The 24,692-nt window shown below is 41.3% G+C and overlaps 1 protein-coding gene and 1 long non-coding RNA gene across 3 annotated transcripts in view; one reads left to right on the top strand and one right to left on the bottom strand.

Moving 5' to 3' along the window:
- CASTOR2 (cytosolic arginine sensor for mTORC1 subunit 2) overlaps positions 1 to 2,096 on the bottom strand; it is a 147,585-nt gene extending 145,489 nt beyond the window's left edge. The window contains exon 1 of the mRNA XM_061470355.1: positions 2,025 to 2,096. The gene's annotated coding sequence lies outside the window, so the exon portion shown is untranslated. The remainder of the gene's footprint in view (positions 1 to 2,024) is intronic.
- A 55-nt stretch (positions 2,097 to 2,151) lies between these two features.
- LOC133277982 (uncharacterized) overlaps positions 2,152 to 24,692 on the top strand; it is a 104,791-nt gene continuing 82,250 nt past the window's right edge. For both annotated transcript variants that reach the window (XR_009746416.1, XR_009746415.1), the window contains exon 1: positions 2,152 to 2,434. This is a non-coding gene — a long non-coding RNA (uncharacterized LOC133277982). The remainder of the gene's footprint in view (positions 2,435 to 24,692) is intronic.

Here is a 24,692-nt window from a genome sequence, read left to right as displayed (position 1 = left end):
TAGGAAGACAAAGAATGGGGACTGGCCTGCTCCTGATAGTGTCTTCTCCCAGCTTCAAAAAGACATTTTCCCCGAGTTCCACCAATACAGTGAAATATTAGTGCTTGGTTTAGAGCAAATTAGCAAGTTGCCAACCAATGCAAAGAGCACTTATTTGCATTGCTTCCCACTAAAAGTTATTATTTTAATAGCTGGTATGAAATTCCAGGACTATCTTTTAAATTCCATAGGTTAAATACAGGTATTTCATATGCAGACAATAAAAATCTACCCTGCTTTATGTCTTCACTGGGCAATCAAGCTCTAGAACATTTTATACTACACAAATGACAACATCACTCTGCCATACAAAGAAGAGCTACTGAGAGATTATTAGTCAGGAAAATCTTCAGCAATCCAATACATTTCTTGCTGCAGCTGTTTTCAGAATGGAAGCAATCATTACTCAGACTTGCCAGAATCCCTAAAGGGGCGGAAAGTCATTCACAGTTCACCATTTTCTGCCTAGAGACTGCAGTAGTCATGGTAGGCGTGGAAAAAAATCAGCACATTAGAGAATTTACATAGGAGTAGAGTTCTCAACTGGAGAAATAGGTAATTTTCACAGCATCTCCTTCCCCATTATGTAAGTGTTCCCAAAATAACTGAACTACTAAACAAACAATTTTTTTTTTTGGTGGTGTCTACTTCTGTAGACCACACATTTATTTTAACTTTTATTTTTGCCTTTTAGAGCAGAAAAATACGTCTAATGCCTGGTGAGATGATAATACCTAAGGGGCAATTTACAGAAATCCCTTCCAGGGCTGTGCAAATGGCAGTAAGGATTACAAAAATAGACAGGTATGTTTTCCCTCTTGAATAAGATGAGGTGATTGGCACAGGAGACTGCACCACAGAAAAATGATAATAAAAAAAATTACACATAAAGCAATCACAGGAGTTCTGGAGTAACTGTGGGTGCCATGCTTAGTTTTGCTTCTCCCTAGTACTTACCATGGAAAAACACCAGAAAAATACCACCACTATTTAGTGTATTTCCTCTGTGCACAAGATTACTATTGGCCATGGTGAAAGGAACAGCCCACTTTTAGCTTCTACCCACAGCAAAACCAGCCTGTGTGGTGCTGAAGGATTTCTTTGCAAGCTCTAGACCTGAGCGTAGTGCTCACTGTCAAGCGTATGAGTTCTGTCAGGGCCAGCAGCAATCACACATGAAAAGAAAATGTTGCACTACAAACAGCAGCACTGGTTGGTGTCATTCACTGCCTGCAATACAGGATTTAGGTTTTTTAAATCCAGCATCTGAGATTTTCATACATAATTGGATTTCAAGTAACAAAACTGGAGAGGAAAAAACAGTATTAGCCCTAGCCAATTTCTTTCTCATTTGCATCCAAGCAGTATCAAGCGAGTTGTTTACTTCAGAAAATGCCTGAGCTATTTCACTGAATAATACTACTAAAAGAAAATTTAAAGTCCCTTGGGCTGAATGAATTTGGCCTAAAACTACCACAAATTAGTCTTACCTGTGAACCATTTTGATCCAGTGACAGAACCTTTCTGATCACAAGCAGCAAGCTCAGCATTTCTTACTACCTACAGCTCCCTGAGCCCCACTCCTGCAAACCGAGCCTAAGCACAGGCAGAGAGAGCTAAGGGAATTTGTTTGCCTTTGGCATCTTACTGAACGAGGCTTTAATCTCATGCTTGCAAACTCCTGTCTAACAACAGCACCCTTATACCTTTTCCCTCTCTCCCTCCCCTGACAACCATTTTATTTGGGTTATTGAAACAAGAATAGAGTTCAACACAATATCACCAAGTGCATTAAGAAAAACAAAAGTCAACACACCGATCTATATAATTAGTATCATCTTGTACTAACGATGGCTTTCTAGATAAAAACTTGCATTGCCTTAGCTAGTACTAAAAGCTGACTCACCTTCTGAAGTATACTAGTATTACATTCCAACATCTGTTGCTGTGCCTCAACTAACATGACAGGAAACAAAACAATCCACCTGTTTAAGGAACTTCCAGAAAGGAGCAGAAACACTCATTTAAAGGATTTGGTGCTTTAATTAGCGAGAAGTGGAAGAGGTGGCCTCCTCAGCTGAAGCCTTTCTTCATACCTGAGGTAAAATGGCGGGTGGTGAGGTTTATGTCCTCTCCTGATGCATGGGGGCGCCATTTTGTCTACTTCTCTCAGCTCTTCGCCCCACACGGTCTCGATTCTACAGCGCCCTGAGGTGGGGGGCGCCGGCGGGGAGGACCGGTAGCTGCTGCTGCTGCGGGGAGATGTGCTGTGACGAAAAGACGAGTTAGCAGTTATTTCTTGTTAAATTACCTCACGAAGCCCCAAGCACTGGGAGTTACAGGTGACTTCTGTGGCGAGGGCAGTGCTGAATGCTATTGCTGAAACGGCTCGCAGGTGAGACCAGTCTCCAGGGTGTTGCGTTTGTGGTTTGAGTGCTTTCACCTCCATCATATTGCAGTTGTTGTTTCTGAAGTCGGAAAACCTTTTGGGCAGCTCAGTGTGCTTATAACCGTATCAGGAGTGCCAGTGTCTCGAGACGTGTGTCAGCCCTGGTGCTCTCCTCAGGCTGTGAGAAGGTAGGCGGTGAGGGTTGGGGCTTGGGGTCTGTTTTACCTCAGGGATGTTACCAGCTGCCCCTTCAGAGGCTTTGGTTCTGCAGTCTCTCTGGGAGCCTCTTCACTGACTTCTTGCTGTGTCTTAAGGAAACTTCCTTGTAATGTGTTGTGCCAGTCAAAGTAAGAAAGGTTTTAACCTGAGGTACATGAGAGTGGGTGTTTAAAGTACCTGTTGGAAAAAAAAGAATAAATAAATGGCCTTTGCCATGAGAGTGGGTCCTAAGAAAGTTTGGCAGATAACTCCCAAATACAGCTATTTCTGTGCCACACAGCACGAGTTAGTGCCGAATTTTGCAGCATGCTACATTCCTCTAAAGACCAAGCTCACCTTTATTTCTGTGCCTGGCTGACAGCTTTCCAGTACTTGATTAAGCTTTCCTGGTTGGAATGGATTTTCCTTTTCTTTACAAGTCTTTTCCCTAATCAAGGATTTCTCTACATTAATGAAGCAGTATGTGCTTGTATCTATAAATGGGACAGCATACACTATGAAGCAAGTGAATGGGGAGCAACAGAGAAACCTCTAAGAAAAACAATACCTCTTTTATTGGAAAAATCAGCAAATGTCTAACTAAGAAACACTTCGTAAGGTCTTTGGTGTGGCATTAGCCTTAGGTTTCCGTAGTATTTATTTTGTCATCTTTGTGCTGTAATTCAGCAGTAATGAACTATCAATTTCTTGCCTTTTTCAATATAAATTAATATAGAACAATGTGTTTTTTAAAAGCATTTTTCAATTTCTGTATTTTTTTCCCTAGTTTTCTGTTGGCAGTCCTGTAAATGTTACTAGCAGCATGGTGCCGCTGATCCTGTTAATTGCTGTGTAGAACTTGCATTGGTTTAGTACGCTCAGTTGTCGTTTTGCTACTAATGCAGATACCCCTTTCCTGTTTCTGGCTTCCTACCAACCGTTGGTGAAAGCTTGCTGAATAAGAAGGTTTGGCCGCCTGGGTTTAACTCATTGGGGTTGTTGTAAAGATGGAATTTATATTGGTGCTGTGTGTAAAGCATTCAGTGTTAATCCTTCAAAGAGATATTAAAAAAAAACTAAACCAAACCTCTTGTGCTAGATAGCGACAGCCTAAGAATCCTAAAGCCATCCCCGAGGAGCACTGCTTCAGAAAGAGATGGCGGTACAGGACAGTTAGATAAGAATTTGGTTGCTAGATGAAAGGAAATGTGGGCTCCCAAACCCCCATGGGAGCAGCACAAATTGATTTACCGTGAAGTGGAAATGATCAAAATGAGTAAAATGCAAGTGTGGAGCAATTTTGCGTTCTTCTTTCTTGCTTCTCTTTCTCTGGCAGCAAAAAGATAACATTTTGCACTCCAGTAATTTGTTTTTTAAATTGAAGATTTACATATAGTTCTAAGCAGTCTATAATAGTTACTTCGCTCACAAGTTACCATTAGGATTTCATCCTCAAGGCGTTTGTATGTGAAAGCAGTTCTCATTAATGCCAAGAGGACCTGTCTGGTTGACTGAGCTGTGTGGCTTAGCTTGGTGTCTTTGTTGGTGGACTACACATACAGAATTCCTAGGCAGGTGGTGGTTTGAGGAGAAGGCAGATGTGCATGCAGGTCAGATCCTGACTTTAATCAACATAGCTTTCCAAGGGTCTGGTTCAGGGCAAGGAAGGGCCATGATCAGAATGGTGTTTTTCTAGGGTGATGTTAATGCCTTATACTTCAAATAGGCTGACCCTAAAAACTAATCACTTGTGGGGGGGATGATATTCAGAGGTAACACCATGCTGCCCAGGTACTAACCCCTTTTGCCTAAGGCTAGAGTGGGTTTCATATAATGTGGTAGGTTTTGCAATGCTGTGGCCAGGTGGAAGCCTTCAGGCTATTATGCATTTGAAAGAAGTTGGCTTCTAATTTCTGTACTAAATGAAGTGTTTGAAACTTTAAGTATTCTGCTGTGGGATGAAAACAAATGTGAGACTTGACTGCAAACATTCCCTGAGAAGAGTGTAACTGGCCTGCTGCTTTTCAAATAGTAGTTTTTTTTCTAATTGTTTCCCTGTGAAGAGCCTAGTTAGAACAACCTCAGCACCTTTGTACCCCTGTTCACAGCTGTGGGAGGTATGGCACAGCTGTGTTATTTCTAAAGCTAGGACATTGTACCTCTGTAGACCTTGCTCAGCATGCCAAAGTTAACCTAAATGTTTACGATGGGAGTTGTAGTCTCACTGTTTTAAAAGTTTTTTTTCTTGGTGCACTTCTTCTTTATCCTCTATTTGTTCAGTGTCTTGCTAAGGATGCGTATTTCTGTCTGAAAGAGTCCTGCTGGGTTTGCCTTTGTGTAGATGTACACCCAGCAAACTTGGCCAGAGAGTCCCTGCAGAGCAACTGATACCTGTGAGTTGGGCTTCTTATAGCTGAGGCAACTTGTGACCTGTGTCCTCTTTCCTCTGAGAGGCTCAGCTAGAGCTTTCTACATTGAAACCATGCATGTTTGAGCAAGCCTGGGAATGAGCTGCTTACACTGTGGGAAGCAGCAGCTGAGGCAGTGGGTAGAGGAGGGATGCTGTCCTGATTGGTGCTTTTAGCCTATCCAGTTCCTTTGATTTCTGTGATGTTAGGGAGAATGAGGTCAAACCAGATTTTTACATGTATATTTTAAAAGCAACAGAAGCTTCCAGGAAGGTAGAAATTGAAGAAATATAGTACAAGGGATGGAGAGTGGCAGGAGGATTCGTTTTCTCTACAAATTAGTGCGCAACATTAAATGATTCATCAGGGAGGTATAAGGGCTTTTCAAGGCCCAGGCTACCTAATGGGAAGCTCCCACTGATTTTTAACTGGTTTTGTGTCATGCTTCTACAGAGCAGAACTGACTCTGCTTCTGATGAAGTCATGTGTTTTTAAAATTGCTAAGCATACACAAAAGCTCTTCCATGGGATTCCTCCAGGAAGCAGTAGGAATACAGATGAAGCTTTTAAAATGAAGGCTTGTGAAGGCTAGGTCATGTAACACGGGAGGATCATGTCTGAGACATGAAATACACGTATAATTATTAAAGCAGCGATTGTAAGCTTGCTGGCATTGGGGTAATGTTAACGAATTTGTTTGGACAGTGGGTCGCACAAAGGCTTATTGGTCCTTACACAAGACCTTATGTATGATTAATAACAAACCAGCAAATTTACTTGAAGAAACCACATCCTTCAAGGTTTGAACTGTCAGAGCACCCTTGAAGATGTGCAGGGTTTATATCTTTACCAAACTCAGCCTAACAGCTGGGAGCAGTGGAAATAGTTCTTTGACCATGCAGGTTATATGAAAGTTTCTCTTTGTGTCCCTGTGTTGACCAGGTAGTTCTGCTAGGAAGGCTTTGTTTTAATGGTAGCATGGCTTACCTTGCTGCTTTGACTAATGCTCTTTTGTATTCTGTTCCTTCTCTGGTTTTATGTGATCCCATTTTCTGGGAGATGGAATTTGCATGTCAAATGTTTGCAAACATGACTTGGAAGACGTAACTGTCACTAGCTACATCAATGCTTACAGTATATTGTGGTGTTCAGCCCCTCCCCCCATCCCCCTCAGCTTTTCATGTGTAAACACCAAAGCAACTCAACTATTATTTATATATAGTCAAACAGGAGGATGGTTTGTAGACCTGTGGCATGTGATGCTGAATCCCAGAGTTTGATTACAGCAGACTCAGTAATTAAAGGTCTCAGTACTTGATGTAGCGAGCAGAGGTTTATGGAGGCAAACCTAAGAGGCAGAACAGTAGCAGCGCAAAGCTTTTAAATAATATTTATTTCCAGGTAGGTCTTAAATCTTTAAAAAAAAAAAAAAAGGCAATAATTTCCCCTGTATTTTACAGGTGGAGAAACTGAGGCACAGAACAGTCAGCGCTGTGTATCACTGTGCTGGGGGGATCAGAGCTGGTAAAATAACTTGGATTTTTTTGAGTCTTAAATCAGTGATTTCTGTAATGACATTTAAATATTATATTTATTTTTGCCTCTTGAAGCCTCCCCTACAAATCTCAAGGAACTTACATGATATTTTTTATGGATCCATATGCAGGTTGCTCATGGTGTGCCATAGGTGCCTTTCGTGGATCTCTCCCAAATTGTTTGTGATCCCTCTCCCTGCCCACCAGAGCAGTGTGAATGACAGGATAAAAATTGCTGGTGTAGGAGTGTTACTAGCTGAGGCTGTAAATACTGAAGGATGAAGGAAAATACATCTGAAAGCTGGTCTGGGCCAGCTAGATTAATGTTCTGCTTTGCTCCTCAGATAGCTGCAGCTGGAGAAGCTTAAGTGAAATGTTTGTCTGATTTAGGGTAGGCCAGAAATGGGTAGTCTTGAGCTTTTGTTTGTGGATGCCACCTGTGTGACCACCACTGATGCAGGTTGGGGCAGGGATGGGAGTCTTCATGTGGAGCAGCTGTGCTTGTTGCAGGAGTCAAAACTGGGAGGAATTTATATGGTAAGAGGCAGACACCCCCTCAGTGCTCTGCTGCCTCAGTAGTGGTTTGCAGCTTATATTCGGGAACAGTTTTAGCAAGTTTGTCTGTTGCTGGGATTATCACGCTAGTGCCAGTGCTGATGGAACGCTGTCTGGCAAGTACCATGAGTGTAGGGTTTAAAGAAAAACAGGCTGCGGAACAGTGCGTGAGATTAGAAGTGGGAGTCTAATCCTATGTGTAGAATTGTGGGCTTATGGAGTGGAGGGCTGGAAAATGCTGTGTAGGCTTTATTAGTATTTTGGTTTTTTTTTTCTTTAAATGTAATTTTTGAAAGATGAGAATAGATTTTGAGGTGAGGCTTTTAAGCTGCAAGGAGCAGCATTAGAGTGTATTGTATTTGTTTTTCTCCTTTTGGAATGTAATTTAATTTTTTGCAGGTTCTATCCTCTTTTAGCAGATTGTTTGATAGCCTCAGTGTAGGGCCAAGAGACTGCATTAAAACTTTAGCTCTCTTGCTGGCTCTTTCTGTGTGTTTAGATGAGGTCAGTGGGACATTAATCCAGTTATGAAATGAAGAGGTTGCCCATAGAAGAATGACACCTGAGTGCATGATCCTGCTGTGCTTGTGTATTTGCTGTTAACTTAGACCAAATATGAAACGGGAACAGTAAATCATTCCTTGTTGTTATCTGTCTGCAGCTGGTTCTCTTTGCTCTAAATAAAATAGCAGGGGACTTGCAGTGGAGTACAGCATAGATGATGGAAGGCTGGGTTGAGCAATGCCTTAAACTTTGCCTGGAAAGCTCTGGTATGATTGTGTTATTCTCAACAACCACACTGCGCCAGTGAAGAGCTCTTCTTTGGTGGTATCCACACTGGTCCCAGGGAGTAAAGCATAGCTGGTCGGTGTTGGTGCTGTAACACCAACTGGTCCAGCATGTCCTCCTGTATCCCATGATACCACTGAGCAGGAGTTAAAGATTGTATTCAAGTAGCTGTTCATGAGTTTAGGACAGTAAATGAAACTGGGGAGTGTTGTCTTTTCTTGCAGTGAAAATCTGCATTGTGTATGTGTAGAGCTTACTGCTTTATATCTGGAATTTGATTTCTACAGAAACAAACTGAATTTTAAACACTGAAGTATTTCCATGTATTAGTTTACCTCTGATTTATTTGTATAAATGTGACAGATTTTAAATTGTAATTACCTTCACCCCTTCACACTTCTGATGGTAATAAATTCATGGTATGTTCCAGCACCACTCATTGCAGGCTTAATCACATCCTCAGTTGTGGATGTTAGCCACAACATCTGTGATGTTTGCAGCAAACCTGTAGGAGCCTGATGCTGTATGAAGTCACTGTCATTACACAGTTCATTTTGAGATTGGAAGTAGCCATGCTGCTTGGAAAACAGGATTAGGGTGAAGTATTATATTAACACACTTAATCCATAACTAAAATAATATTCATTACTCCTGTCCTGTTTTAGGAGACAAATGTTTTATTTAAGCTGAGAATGACCTTTCTGAATAAGACCTATGTAGTTACATGATAAAATTGAAGTCTATAATGAGAAAGATTAGTTGGAGCTTGTAATACAGCAAAATTATGTGTCAGATAGGAGGCAGCTGTGTCAGAGGTGTCACCACTTTGTCAGGGAGTTGCTCCTCTGCAGCTGGCAAGCTTAAAATTGTCATTTCTTTATTTAAATGTTGCACTCTGGGAGATGTTAGGTCCAACTGCTGTGTCTTCCCTGGATATGTCGCATTGGACATTAGCTCTTCAGACCATTGACTGTCTACTGGTATTTCTACAATGCCTGTGTTGCAGCCACAGCATTGGCTTATGCTGCAGCACTGAAGTAGAGGACTCCAGAGCTAAAACAATGAGTGCCGACAGCTTCAGTGAAAGAGCCAAGCTCCTGTCGAGGGTGGCTGTCACAACACATATGCTTTGCATGTGCACTAGAGGATGGACCTGAGCAGTAATGCTGTGTTGTTCTCCATACACAAAGGCTGTCTGTAGGCTCTGTTAGAATTATTTCTTATGGGTGGAAGCACCTGCAGGTTGTTTGTCAGTGAGCATGCTGTGGAAGAGGTGTGCTGGTCTAATTGAGGTGAATGCAAAATGGCTGCCTGGCTACAGCAGAACATTGTACAGGGAAAAGGAAGGCACTACAGTGATGCACTTACCTTCCACAACTCACCTCAGCTCTAGCCTTAGCTTACTGCTAGTCCCAATTAGGACTAAAAAAAGAATTTTATTTCTTAACCACGTATTAAAGGTTTTCTGTGACTGAAAACATTTTAATAGCCTTTGGGTACCTTGCTTATTTGAGACAAAGTCTTGCTGGAGCAGAATGAAGCTTCACATTTTTCATCTTGCTTTGGAGAAGATACTTGAGAATGGATTTGCACTGGGCAGAGGCATGTCCCCCTTTGGTTGTAGTTTGTAGCCAGGGCATGAGTGACTGCCATGTAGATGGTGCATGTTTAGTTTCTGTTCCCACTGATTGAGAGTGGAGTTTTCATCCTGCGTCATTTCAAATGAGGCAGAGTAGTAGCTAGAGTCTTCCTAATCAGTGCACCCTAATTAATTTTGCGCAACTTTACATGTCTGAATGCTGTTTTTCTGAAGTATAGAATCAGCATATGGAGGTGGAAAAGAGAGAAGACAGTGTTGATGTGTGGGGAGAGGGGTAGAGATAGAAAAGAATTGGTGAAATAGTAGAGCAGGTAACAAGTGTTAGGAGTAACAAAACTGAGCTAAAGCTGGTTTGTTTTTTTTTTTTTGCAGACTGTTGTATACATGAAGTCTTGCAGAATGTTGGTGTCTAGCACAGAATGAGATGAATGGAGGGAAGGGAAATATTCAACAATTCATTCTATAACAGTTTCTAGGTTTAGTGTTTGCTTGTTTGTTGGCTTTTATTTTTTTGTTTCATAGTATTATGAAAGAAGCATCAGCAGAGCAGCCTGGGATCTGCTCTGGATAGGAACAAATCTGGATAGAGCCAGTCTTTTGGTTAGATGAGAAACAATTTTACATGAGGAAACTGCCAGTCCTGTGAAGCTTCCTGTGGCAGTGGGCAGAGGATCCTTCAGGGTTTCTTTTCTGATAGTGAAAGATTTTCTTGCATCAGAAAATCTTCTACTGTGGTTGTCCCCAGAGGATAGCCATGAAACTAGCTTTTGAAGGTGCTTTCCAGAACCTGCCTTGAGTCAAGAGAATGTGAAGCCCTTCCTGCAGCAGGCCTTCTGAATTAAGGCTCATCTTTCGTAAGAGTTTCCTTTATTTTCTGGTTCACCAGTTGCCTTTCTGTGATAGCATTTGTTGAAACCAAGATTTCAAATACATGGCAACAATTTGGCATTTTTGGACAAAGGTATCATTTTTGTGTTCGTGTTAAGCAGCTGTAGGAGAACAATCACAATGATGTGGATTTAAAGTGAATTTTCAGTTGAAATTGATATCGGAAACAAGGGATGGAAGTAGGTAACAAGCACAATACAAAACACTTGTCAAAAATATGGATGAGACAAACGGTTCAGTTAAAATGCATGAGTATGTTCAGATATCCTTTCTTCAGGAGTGTGTTCTTGTGAAAAACTGTACTCGCCTTCAGAATTTTCTATTATTCCTCTATAAAGCTTTCAGGGACTGTTCAAACAGGCAGTAGAATATAATTTTCTATTATCATTTTATAGGCTTTTGTATGTAATTTTAAAAGAAACTATTCAATCCCATCTGTAATAAATTGAATGGGTCTGCTCCATATGTGACTGCAGAGATGTGGAGTACTGTGCTTTAACTACCTTTCTGGGAAAACAACGTAGCAGAAGTCCCTCTGTAAGAATATGACTTTATTCAGACTATGCTTGCGTGTGGAAACAAACCCAAATCTTGCCAGACTAGGAGTCCTTGCAAAGTAAGCTCTGGTGTTCAGTCCCTTGGCTTAGTTTCATCCAGAATCAAATCCTCTGATTACTGTTAATACAAACTGATTGTGTAGGCGTTTTACCTCACTTTGGGCAGCGCAGTGAAAGTCTTGCCACATTTGAAGCATTCCCGACAAGCTTCCCTTCATAAATAAAAGGCATGGGTGATTTACAGCACTGAATAGTGGTGATTAAGGTGTGAAATCATTGGTGTCCTTTGGTTTAAAGCGGAATGGGCAGAGCTGGCACCGGGAGATACTGTGTCTGCTGTGGTGCCTGGCTGAGGAACTCCTGAGAGAGCTGGGCCTCTCTGCTCTGACTGGGGGACTGGGGGGGACTGTGTCCCAGCCTTGGAAGAGAGCAGAGCCGTCTGGGCTCTCTGCTGAAAGTCAGTGGCAGGCCCTTTGCGGGGTGTGACAGGAGCGTTTTGCTCACCCTCTGTTGTGAACATGCCAATACAAGTATTGGTTCTGGTTTTGTGGTTTAACAAAATAGGAAGGCAAAAAGAAAACCCTCGCTTGTAGAGATTTCGTGTAGCACAAGGTGGCAGTAATGCTCTATTACATTGCATTCACCCTCCTGCAGTTGAACAGACTTGAGGTTGGAGCTGCAGAGTGCAAAGCTGAGATTTTATTTCTTTGTAATTACTTCATCTCTCCCCTTGGCACCCCGGTCTTTCTTCCTGTGTTTCCCTGAGGTCCAGGAGTAGGCTAGAATGGGGAGGGCTTGTGACTTGAGTCTCAGTCTGGAGTCTCCTACCTCAAAAACAGAAAATTGGGTCCATTTGAAGTTGGTGCTGTGGGAAAATGGCTGGGAGTGAGTTCCTAGGGTTACTTAAAATGTACTCACCAGCCCTACTATCACTGCAAAACCTGTGCTGCCTACGGAGCCCACAGAGCCTCACAGGAATGACAATGTTAATATAGAAGAGACCAGGATTCAAGTGTAAGGAATATTCAGTCACACTACAATGTAGATCTTATTTCTGTTACTGCACAAAGAGATGTTTTCCTCCGATGAGCTTCCTTGAAATCTTCAGAACTGATCTGGTTATTGCCCTCTGTAGCCTTTGCTCAGGAGTGGCACTATGTTGGCTGTAAACACCATTGATTTTGGCTTATGTGGATGTGTGCTGAAGTTTAGTCTTGGTGTGCAAATGCCAGGTCTGTGTCATTGTGGAGCTGCTTTCCTGCCCCGATGCCTTTTGTTGGCATTTCCTGCTGACAACTCATTCACTTCTATTACAGCACCCTTCCTGAATTTGTCAATACTGCAAAATATCTGTTCCAAATTATAGTTTCGCAGAAAATAAGCTTTCTTTCATTCAAAGATAGTATTTGCAGTCCTGTCATGGGTAGGTCTGAGATTAGTTACTTAAACAATACCTGCATATTATATGTAAAAGGGGAAAAAAGTATTAGAGTGATGAAATTTGTTCACAGCCATTAGACACTGGTACAAGGCCCTGTCTTGGGATAATTTCCTATCTTGGCAAATTTGAGGAGGTAGGTGGCACACATCTGGTTGCAGCAACATTGCCTATTGCTTTCCTTTCAAGCTGCACTGCAGTATTGTGTCTAAAGCCCTGGATGTGAGATTTCTTTGTCTAAGATAACAATGTTTGAAGGCATTACTGTTTGAGGGTGGGTTTTTTTTTTTGTTTTTTTCTGCTTATGGCCATGTTCTCTGTTCCACTTCTAGGGTAGTATCGCTGTTCCTGTAAGTCTGGCATGACAGAGTTGGAAAGGGTTACAGTGAATGCTTTTGCCCTTTGATATCCCGGTTTTTTGTCTCTTTCCCTGCTCCGAAGTGGACACAGATATCCTTTCTTCCTCACAGAAGGGCTGTCCAGGTCAAAGCCTTTGCTATGTGGGCCGTCAGCGCAGTGAAAGGGGCCCCCGGCTGAGCTCGACTCCTTTAGGTGCCGGAAGCCCGTGTGCCGCAGGCCGGGTCCCGGCAGATGTCACTCTTGGCTCGCGGAAAGAAGCTGGGTATTGAGCAATCCCACGTTCTGGCTGCAGGACTGTTTTTCCTTGTGCACGCTGCTGTGACACTACCTGGTGTGCTTGTCCTCTCTTCTGATACAGTGTTTTGCTTCATTTGCCTGTACTATGGGAGGAAAACAGGGTGGTGTTCCTATAGCTGAATGTGCAACGTGTAACTGCCCAACATTACCAGCTTTCTGGAACAGAAATGTGTGGTTTACAGAGAGCTGTTTCAGATGCAGCCACACAGTGTCTGTGTGACAATCATGACTTAAAAAGCATTTGTGATTTCCCTTTATCTGTCTGATTAAGTTTGAGTAACCAGCTAATTTCCACAGTAATTTTGGTGCGCTGGTGCAACATGTAATTTTTGATGTATTTCAATCTGTAGCACCTTCCAAATGTGCAAATGATGTCACTCTAACCCTTCTGGGTGGCACATATTGAGGATTATACTTTGCTATACTTAGTTTGTAGACTGATATGCAGCTGGAAAATTGCCCCTTGTCCTGCTGTGTCCCACAGCCTTTTTACAGCTGTGTGTGAGAGAGGTTGTCTGGCTTATTGGATGAGGTTTTTTGCCCTGCTGTGGGAAGAGCAAGGGCTTATTGGGCTCAAGCTGATGGTGGGAGAGCATCTTTCTCTTGACTGATGGTTGCTTTTGTTTTTTTGTTTTTGTTTTGGTTTTGGTTTAGGGTTTTTTGGCCTTTTTTTTTTTTTAAGATTTTGTTAGGTTCTGAGGAACTAGGACACTTTTTACCAGCTTACTTCTGTGTTGCTTAATACAGCCTAAAGCACTGTTTGACCGTGGACAATATGTGTTGTTGAGTAATATCAAAGCCTGTGTGGGTATTTTTGACATACGTAAATGCATCCATATGTGTGTTTTTGTATACAGTAAGAAAGTGGTATCATTGCTCAAAAAAGCAGACTGTAGCTATTAAACATATGCTAAAGCTCAGAGTTTCCATTAATTTAATATACCATGTGTAGCTGCAGAGTATACTGTACTAACAGGAGATTCCCACTCTAAGCAGCATTTGGATTTGGGATCTCATATGTTTTGTATCACTTCCTTGTCTTGACTCCAGCTTAAAAGTATTGAAGTGCTTTTTGGTAAAGTTCTCCCCCCTTCCTTTTCAAATACTCTCACAAATTGTTAGCTTCAAATTTAGTAGTGTGGTCTTTGTGGTGCCAAAATATAATGAGAGAACAAGATCTTGGCACTCAAAGTGGTTGGAGTGAGTTTTGCTACCAGTGCACTTCATTCTTGGGTGTGCAGTCTGACCTGTGCAGGTTCCTGAAAGGAAGGCCAGGACCTTTGTGGGCAGTCTGAGGCAATAGCTGGAGACTGTGAACCAAAGAGCCTTTCACTGGGATGTAGTGACTTTGGTATGAGCCAAGGCTTCCCTGGTCACACAGAGCTGGTTGGCCTGCTTTCCCTGCTGGAAAAGACAGTAAGGTTAATGTCTGCCTTTGGAGAAGGTTGAGACTGCAGTGCACTCTGGGAGGTTGGATTGAGCTGAATGGGCCTACTAGCCAACAAACGTAGGGAGGATTTAGAGGAGAGCGCTTTTACTTGCTCTTGGGAATGTGTAGCCAGGTTGTTAGCTTGTTATTGTCTAGTTTTGTGTTTTATTGTTTTCTAATGCAGCTCTTCAGGCTACATGGGTTAAGCTAGTAGATACACTATATACTACTGGATATATCTGACCATATCTTTGTTTCTCTGTGTGGACAGTCCCTAGGAAGACACTGCCAGGAAGCTTCAGGCCTATGTGTGGTGGTACTTTGTGCCTAGTGCTGTGAGGAAGTTGAGCCTTTTGGGCCTGAAAGGTATCGCAAAGTAACTGTTTCTTTGTTAAACATTTGATAGGCTGGACATTTCTGTTATCCCTGCCCTGAATTGTGATTATTGGCTACTAAAATGCTTGCACCACTTACTGAACATGTAATTATTTAGCATGTTGTTTTCAACTGATGCCTTTTGTATATGCATTGTTGGGTCAAGGCAAACTGTGTTCATTCATGCATACAGACCTAAGCCTGCCTTCTGCCAAAGCAATTAAACTCTAGAAATGCACCACAACTGTGGCATCAGTCAGCAATGTCAGAATCTGCTTGCATAGCAGTGAGTAAACTGTTCTTTTCTCTTGTGACTTACCCGTATGTGCTCTCTCCTTTTCCCTTATTCTTGGTGGAGCCTTAAGAGCCGGATACTTGTCAAATCCTATAACGTGAAGTTAAACATTTGACTTGGGGAGAATGACATGTTGACACTTTTCATAATAATTGCTTCCTACACTGGAAACCTCCAGCTGTTTTGGTGGAAATAACATGATGTGACTGTGACAATAATACAGTCCCAAAGCCTGCAGACTGAAAATAGAAGCTTCTCAGCCCAATTTTAGTTGAAAAGTAGGGGTTTAACCTTTATGGCACTGATCATAAAGGTGTCTACAGGTGGAAATTTAAGGAATCCCAAGTAAGTTTTGGCACATATGCATGGGTGTTTGGGTGGCTTTATGAATAAGGATTATTTTTATGTCTTTGCAGCAGTAAATGTTAGGAATGTCCTTTGAAGAGGAGTAGGCTTAGATCCTTTCTCTGCTTTGGAAAATTCAAATTGCAAAATCTGTTTTGCAGAATCCCCCTATTCTGTCCTTATGCTACTTAATGTAGGCAGCAAAAGAATCTCAAAGGCTCTTTTGCTCTGAAGAGAGTGTATGGCCAATCCAAGTTGAATGGAAAGTCATCTAAAGGTTAGTCTGTTGTGAGACGGCTCTAGGGTAGCTTTCCATCCTATAAGCAAAATTAATGATGTAAATAATAGTCACTAAAATTGAAGTTGAATGGGTAATATTTATTTTGAATATCTTTTGCCCACCTGAAATGTTAAAGGCATACTTACTATCCAGTTGTTAATGAGATATGTGACTGTTCTGTGAGAAGATGAATATGGTAACTGTATTTCATTAGCTATTTCTGTGGAATTAGTGCTTCTGGTCTCCCCATCTCGCCCATCTTCTCTCCCCTGCTAAAAACAGGGTGAACATACATCTGCTAAATCTTTAATGTCTCTAATAGCCTCTTGATCATTTGCATTTCAGATCCTTCTTTATACACAGTTGCAATTTGTGATCTTGGAATGTGCTGGTGATTGGAGCTGAAGGTGCTGCTTATTATTATTTTCGCCATTCAGCCCTAGGATGGAACAGATCAGACTCTGCCGTGTTATTTCTGAAGATTCACTGCTGAGATCTCAGCATCGAGAGGGTACAGGCTCTGCTAAATGTATTCTAAAGGGAATATGCATTTATGCATCTTCCTTTTTGATGACAGGGATTCAGAGAAATCATTTAAAAAGAAGGCATTTGTTTGAGACTGTAGCAAGGCAGGTAGGCAGCAATGTAGCTGTAGTCATTGCCCACTCTGTTCTGAAGATGGTCCCAGAAGTCCCATCGGGTGACTTCATTAGGAGATGAGTTAAAATCAGTTAAGTTCCATGTGTTTTGTTGGGGGTGACAGAGCCACTGATGGAGCGACTGCTCTAAAAACCACCTCATGGAACTGAAATATATCATTAAACCGTAGTCTGCTTTTAGAAAATAGAGTACAAAGACTTGAGTGTAATACAGGTTTCTTGAAGGAACCTGTTCAAAGAACAAGGTACTTTCTCATCCTGCATCATGCTGAGGTTAGTTATGCCATATGTCACTATAAAACAGCAAATCCAGGAATAAATTTCTTAGAATACATTTATAATAGAATATGTACTATATTCTATCAGAATATATAATATTCTATTTTTACAGTATTCTGTTATATAATATATACAGTATTCTAGCCTGGATTAAGTTCTCTTATGTCTGTCTGAAGAAGACTTGGTAGTTCACCGCTCTAATTGGATTTTTTTTTTTGACTTACGCCAGTCACCAGGCAATATAATCTACTTTCATTTTTCAGTAGTAGATACTGCAGCTTCTTTGCTTTGTGTGAGGTACATTAAAAAGAACCATTTTTATTAAGATGGCAAAACAGGGCTGTAAGCCACTTGTAAAAGTGTTTACTTACATCTTGAAGGCTTTGTCTTTTTGTAGGAATAACGACAGATACTGTGGCTGACAGTTTTTTTCCTCCCAAGGCAGCAGTTTCTCTCCTTCTCGGCCCTATCAGATCCCGCCTGATCTTCCTTGGGAACTCTTCCATGCTTCTGTGAGCGTAAAGTTATAGGAGACTGAATCTGGTACATATCTGGTATGTAAACCCTCTTGCTCTCACTGGAAGGTGGAACTAGATACCAGATAACTGGATACCGGGTTTCAGAATTTGCTAGTTGCAGTTCAAAGAATACACAGATGCTGTATCTCCTGTTTTCCAGCTTAAAATGTTAGACCGAAGTGAATCCTTCCATGTTACATAGGATATTTTTTTTATGGCGCAATCATTCAAAAGTCTCAATAGTTTTCTGTGTTTAGACACAGCATTTTAAAGTGCAGTGCCAGCTTTACTCCAAAAGGTTCCTAGCCCTTATCTTAGGGAAAGATACTTCTTACTTACTGCACGACTGTCATTATCACTTCCAGTTAGCATGAATAGCTGTTCAGTGAGCCACTGCAGGAGGACCACAAATAGATTATTTGAGCTCCTCCCTTCCTGTAGTGGGTCCATGTGGATGCTAAGCTTGCCAGAGAGGTTTATGGTGCATAGGCCCTTGGCTGCTGTGGATGCAGACCAAGTGCCAGTGCTGATTCTCATCCCCCAGCCTTTTTTGTAGTGCCAGTGACAGAACAGAGCAGTGGTAAGTCTGTTGGACCCTGTCGAGAACAATGTTAGATGCCCTCAAGTGTGTCTGTTTTTCATCCTTTGAGAACTTCGTGAAGTTTCTGTGTGATTTCTTATCTGCCTTGAGGGTTATCTCTCCTGTCATGGATTAGAAACCCATGCTGGCATCTGTGCTGCTTAAGGTTATGAAGTGATCTGAACAGCAGTGTGTTTGGATGCTGTAAAACTGGACTTGATCTGTTTTGCTTGATCCATATGTTGTTGACACACGTATATGGGTTGAAAGTGACGAACTGAAACGTGACCTAGATGATGAGGGAAATGTTCAGCAGAAATGGCCATAGGTATGGAGTAACTGGTGAAATTTGTTTGCATTTTCTGACTGTAACTTGAAATCTGGTGGTTCTTTGTTGACTGCTGTGACTTCCTATTATTTCAGCCAGCCTCTTACACTTTTTAAAGATCAGTTCTTGCCTGCAAAGTGACTGTTTCTGCAAGATATAAACTGTGTTTTGTAATTGGCAGTGTCTGCTTTGCAACTCCCACTGGATTTTTACAATGCATTTTACTTCTGATTACAGTTGCCTGGCTGTTGGGTGTCATTAACTACCTTTATATTTAAGTCTGTCTAGTTCAGCATGTGGCTTTGTGGCAGCTTGTGTTCAGTATTATTACTGTTTGTGTACAGGTACAGCAGTGGTAGTTAGTGCTTGTCTTGCTTGTAAGATACAAGGTATCAGAGGTGATGTTGAGGCTGTTCTGAAGGCAAGAATACATGGCATTTTAAGAAAACAGGTATTTGTTAAGTTGTTTGACTAGTAACAGGGGAGGATCTAATAGTCTCTGAGTATGACTCCATGTATTTCATGGCCATTAAAATATATGGACATTAAACGTGCTTTCTCATTGCTGTAGATCTTAACTCTTAGGAATGGGAAAATGGGCTTGCTTTGTAAGAGAACTCTGCTCTTCTTCCTCATAGAAGGGTCTAAACCTGAAAAAAATAGAGTATATTTAAAGAATAAATAAATGGCCTGTTTTTCTCTAATGTTTAGTCGCTTGTTCTTTTTAAATGGCTCTTCCCGTCTGAACAGCGATACAGATAAAACTCTGACCATTTAGGAACATGAGTCTGATAGCTTTCATAAATTTTACTGCTTGCAGAATCTGTGTTTTGTTGACCAGAAGACTTTGTCTCTTTTTCCTGTCTTATCTCTGTCTCTGATAACTTGGTTTTGACAGACTATATTCCATAGTTTAGTACTTCAGACAGACACTTCATTATTGAGCAGCTATACTCTAGAGGAGCTTCTGATGTAGTACGTCTTGCTCAATCTGTTAAACCAAGGCCTTCAGAATGCCTGACCACACTAATGGCATGGTTTTGTCACCCCTACTTCCAATTTCTAGTTGGTGACTCGTGCCACACATTGTCACCATATATCCTTTTTCCAGCAGTCCAATTTACATATTGCTACCATTGCACTGGAAGTTGTAATAAATTTCCTTTGGTGGCAGAAAGCTATTTGAATAATGGCTGTGTCTGAAACTGTCATCTTAATACCTTCTGAGCTTGTCATCTTCCTGGAGCTTATTACTCAAATTTTAACATCCTGTAACTGATGTCCTGCCTGCATGGTTGTCTTTTAAAACCCTGTGAACTTTCCATTGCCTGCAGTGACACTGCGAATACTGGCAGTCCTTTAAGGTTTATCTAAGGAAACAGACTTGAGTCCTCATGTGTGCTGGATGAGGTGCTGATCACCTTCAGTACCTCCTTAGATGTTTTTAATGAAGAATAGGTGAGAGCCTTCTGGAACCTTGTCACAGGAGAAAGCTTTAGCTTTTGTTGTGCATGTATTTTATTACATACTGTCTTGGAGTGGCACATCATTTACAGACCATGCATAATCCAAGCACTTTCACTGAAGTTATATACAGACCTGTCTCTTTTCTGTAACCAATTCTTCTTTTCCAATTCAGTATTTATTTATTTTTCCCTAAAGATCTTAGAAATACTGGTGATCAGGGGAAATGGTTGAGTCCACATGGAAAAGCTGAAATGCTATTGGGTTATGGTTTGCCTTAGCTAAGGAAGGAGATGCTAGGAGCTTGTAAGCCAGCCCTGAAAGTTGTTGAAGCTTCACTGGGAAACAGCAGTTACTTATGTGGAATGTGTATGTGACTGGCAGCTGTTGCAGGTTCCCTTTTTTTAGTCAAATGCACTGTGGGTACAGTTATTGTACAGGAGGTATTGTAAATAGCTGTTTGTTCTACTTGTAAGCATGCAATCTGTCTTGTCCTGCTCTCTTCTTTAGGCTTTGTATGTTGTTGCTTGCTGCATTCAAATTTGCTTTGCACCCTCTGACTTGACTAGTTTGAAGCAGTACAGAGAAAATGAATGTTGGGGCAATCTATAGCACTAGGACGGTTTTGTGGAGGCAAACCGCTTGCATATAATAGATGAATTGAAGTTTTTCTGTTAAGATATTAAATAGGCTATCTGTTTTTCAGCCAGAAAAGCGAGGCCATCTATAGAAGGAACTCAGTCTTTGAATGGGTCAATAAGCAGGTGCAAAATGAAAATGGGTGTCAGAGAACAGTTGGCTCCAGGGCTGATCAGATCCCTGTCATGAAGGTGCAGTAGTTGGAGGGGTATAGTGGATAAATGTTTGAAATGTCCTTTCCAACAGAATGAATCTATAGTGTTTTGGTTTTTTTTGTCAGTGGTGCTGTTCAGAACCAGATGTTGCAGGCCAATACTGATATGTAGCTTTTTCTGATGACCATTTTTGCTCTAAAGGCTCTGACACAATTTCCAGTGGAATTGCTGTGCGTTTGGCTTGGGAGCTAGTGGGAGCAAATATGCAACATGTGGGAAAATAAAAGTGTCATGCTGGAGACTGGGAAGCTGTGAGTTCAGCTCATGCTTGCTCCCTTTGATGTCCCCAAATAGAAAATTGGTGTGTGCTCGCATATGATGAAAATAGCCAGTATTCTTAAAAAAAACCCCAAACTATAAATCTGATTAAGATAGACTTGCACAGGCTGCCACCTTGATCTGTGCAAAACTGGAATTGAGGCCAAAGCTCACCTGCTGTTGAGGTGCTCAAACCCTCTTCATTTCCTGGGGTTTCATTAATATTGGTGGGAGTGAGGTGGTTTCAAGCAGTTCTGGCTCTTGCTCCAGATCACAAAATGCCTGGTTAAGCACACAAGTGGTCTCACTGTTTCAGTAATGCCTTGGTAGACATAATATGCAAGTCTGCTTTCAGGACAGTGATTTCTGGGGCTTTTTGAATACATTTATAAGGGGGTCTGATTTTTTTTTTTCTCCTTCCCCCCCCCCCCCCCACCCCTTCCCTCCACCAAGTGTGCTGAAAATAAAACCCCTTGAATGCTCCTCTTGTTGAGCACTTCTGTATCAAGTACTGCTTTGGAAAATTGTATTTGGTGTCACTGTTTATTATTGATAAAATTTGGATAGAAGCACGCCCAAAGAGTGATACAGTCACAAGTGCTCATGGAGTGAAAAACACCTTTTAAAAGATGTTATATCCTAGGTAAAACAAGGTAGAAAACAAGTTTAGAAAATGCCAAGAAAGAAGAGCATTGCCTGTCTGTTAATCTCTTCTCTGCCTCTAGGTATTGGTTTTTGAGCTGCATGTAGAGTTTTATATCCTACCTATAAGTTAACAGACTGCCTCCCTGTAAGATACTTAGTGCAGTTTGTTGCCCTGTGCAGCATTCCACTGATTTCTGTACCTTGGTTGTACAAGCACATGCTGAGTTGTTGGAGCACAGACAGTCTGGCAGGTGGCTGCACAGTGCTTAATTACAAAAGGGGAACATGGGTTTGCTGTTGAACATGTATGTAAACATAATTCAGGCATGGAGATAATGCAGAAATATTCTTTGGCCAAGTCAGGAAGCAAAACAGGAAAAAGAACCAGGCAGCAATGACTTTGAGCTTTGGAATTAACTTTGTTGGGTATTTCCTACTTTGGAGCTGTAGCACCAGTGTCTGTTGGGCTTCTGGCATCAGAGGTGGAGAAAGTCAGACCTGCTTCCTGTGACGGGAATCAGAAGGCAGCCAGAGGTGTGAATTAACTCTCATGTATCTGTTCAGCTAGTGTTTATAAGGATCAGCTCTTGCAGAGATTCCATTTTGGTTCCCCTTCCCCTAGTAGAGGAAAAAATTTGTGGAAGGTATTAGCTATGTCACTACTACACAAATGGAAGAGGTTACAGTCATCTAGCTTTGAGACCTGTATGTCAGTTGGGTTTAACTGACTCATAAGACATACCTGCTTTGGGGTGAGGGGTATGCAAGAATATGTATAAAAGTTTTGAAACACAAAGCTAAATTGTTTTATGTGTCAGCTGAGTGTATTAGGAAAGGCAGTCTCTGAGCTACAAACTGCTATGTAAAACTCATTGTTTAGTCAGTTGTTCCCCGCTTGAACTTTAGTTTATTTATGTGACACTGGTGCTTTGAGATTCCAGTGGAACTTCGCCATTCATTGCTCTGAGCACTGCATGGAATGTACCCAGAGAAGCCCTTCTGCCACTAAAGAACTGCCATGTCCAAGTAATCAAGGGATTTGAGCAGTGCTGGTCAAATGTCCAGCTTGAACACAAGTCACCAAGTCCAACATCTCATGAAGTGGAGTGTGTGACCTCCTAATCAAAGTATGTGTGTTTAATACAGCCACTAAGCCATGAAAAAGCTGTTGTAAAAAAGAGTAGGTTGCCAGTGCCTTGAAGGTACATATTTGCTAGACTTGAAGGGAAGGTGTGTTTTTAAACAGCCTGTGTTTTTGGTGTTCTAGCTAAGCCAGCTAATGTTTCCACACTCACTTTGCTCCTGGCTTTATGCAAGACAAACTGTACTCTGCCTGCACAGTAAAGAGGGATAGAGGAGGAGCTGGGAAGATAACTATTGTTGGAGGTAGAAATACAGAAATTGGATTGTGCTGCTATGTTGAAGGGATAGTATGGATGGAAGTGCCACGTTTGATGCTAAGCTGCTGGCATAATGATGGCATCTGTTAAAATATGTAGCCTCTGAGATGTCTGAGAACTGTTTTATTTTGGGTTAGGATCTTATCACTGAGGGTGATAAGGAATATTTTTCTTCTGGTTTTCATCTGTGACTAACTGATAAATAAACTAATGTGCTGTTAGTGTGAAATGAGAACTGAATTATTCATCCTTGTGGTTTTTGGTGTGGTTTGTTGTTTTTTTTTTTTCTGTGAAGACATGGAAGTCAGGAACAAACAGTGATAATAAATTTTGGTTGGTATAAAGTCAGTAACTGGCTGCAGTACTGGAGCTAGATGTTTTAATAAATGCCTAACCAGCTGTGTGTTTTGGGCAGGAACTTCATGAATACCTAGAAAAAATAGCTTTTTCCAAGTACCTGGTAGATTGCAATGACACATTGAATCTGTTTGACCCAGGGACTTGCAGAGGAATAATTCCTGTCTACAGGAAAGCTGCCTACATACACAAAGACTGGTAAATCACTTTGGCAAAACTCGGCTCCTTTATCAATCAGAGCAGACCTTTGATAGGATGTGTCTTTGATTTTCATCACCCTTCCCTGTTTATCATTTAAAGAAGAGCTAAGATACCAACAGGTATTGAGATGTCTGCACTTCCAAAGGTAAAGAAGTATTTTCATTAAGGCCATTTCCCCCAAAATTTCTGAAAAGATTAATATATGAGATGTTTTAATGTATCATAATAAAAAAATAAAGGCTGCATCTGCATTGTTGTTCAGAAGAACAATATCGAATTGTCCTGGAAAGTGCTGTCCTGTTCAGAGGGAGTCCAAGTGGAGAGGAAATAATGTGCTGTGGCCCTCAAGCAGTAGTTACGACTGTTGTGCTCTGGGAGACCTTGCGGAAGCCCTGGTGGAGGTTTCTGTCCCTTCTTCCTGGCTCTAGTTTTGCTGTTATCTGTTTAGGTGCTATGTACAGCAGGTAGCACATGGAGTCTTGCTCTGCGGGCACTGTGGCAATATGAATAATAATCCTTAGGCTAGGAAGCAAAGCACGTTTTCCATTTGCAGCATAATAGCACTTTACATTCCTCTGCTGTCCTAGGTTAGATGCATGCTGACTCAGCAACACAAGGAGACACTACAAAAATCTCTTTACTTATGCTACGGGTTTGTGACACTCCTTCCATAGCCATGTAAATCAGAAGTAACTCTGCTGAAATGAATGTTTTATGTACTGATACATAACTGTGGGAGAGAAGAACAGATTTATTTTGAAAAATGAGTACAGCAGCTTGCTTAACGTTTCTTTCCTTGCATTAAAAAAGCAAAATGTGTTGATGATGTTTTTCTAATGGGCTCTAAAGACTCAGCCCTTAAAATGAGTGGGTTCATGAATAAAAGAATTGTTCCTAGCAAGGGAGAACTGCCAAAAAATATGCTGAATTTATGGCACTAAGAAAGAAATACTGATGTAATAAATGAGTTAGTTTTGCCATTTGATTATGCAGCTAACATTATGGGTACTATAATCTTTAAGTTGTTTCCAGTTTGTTTTTTGTTTCTTTCCTTCATCGTATAAATACTGTAAAGTAGTTTCTAGTTTAAAATGGGTGAGTAGTGTTGAAAGGCAAACTTCCCCTTGGTCTTTCTTGTGTTAACTTGCATGCTACCAGTGGGTGCCCATCAACCACGTTGGGTTACCAGCATACTGACCAGCTGTCCTGGGTGTCTGCTCTCAGTAGGTGACATGGATAATACCCACATGTGAGGAGACTGCATTGTGCTGATAAGTGCTCTTGTAACGTATATCTCTAAAATACTACCTTTCATTATAAACCAAGAACATTGTGAAATGTTGTGTTTTGCCCATCTAGTGACTTTTCTCTT

This window comes from Pezoporus flaviventris, unplaced genomic scaffold, assembly GCF_033815535.1.
Source record: "Pezoporus flaviventris isolate CSIRO_AGI_PZ_B2104156 unplaced genomic scaffold, CSIRO_AGI_Pfla_v1 ptg000063l, whole genome shotgun sequence".
NCBI lineage: Eukaryota > Metazoa > Chordata > Aves > Psittaciformes > Psittacidae > Pezoporus > Pezoporus flaviventris.
The sequence above is the reverse complement of the archived record's forward strand: the minus strand, read 5'-3'. Positions and strand labels throughout refer to the sequence as shown.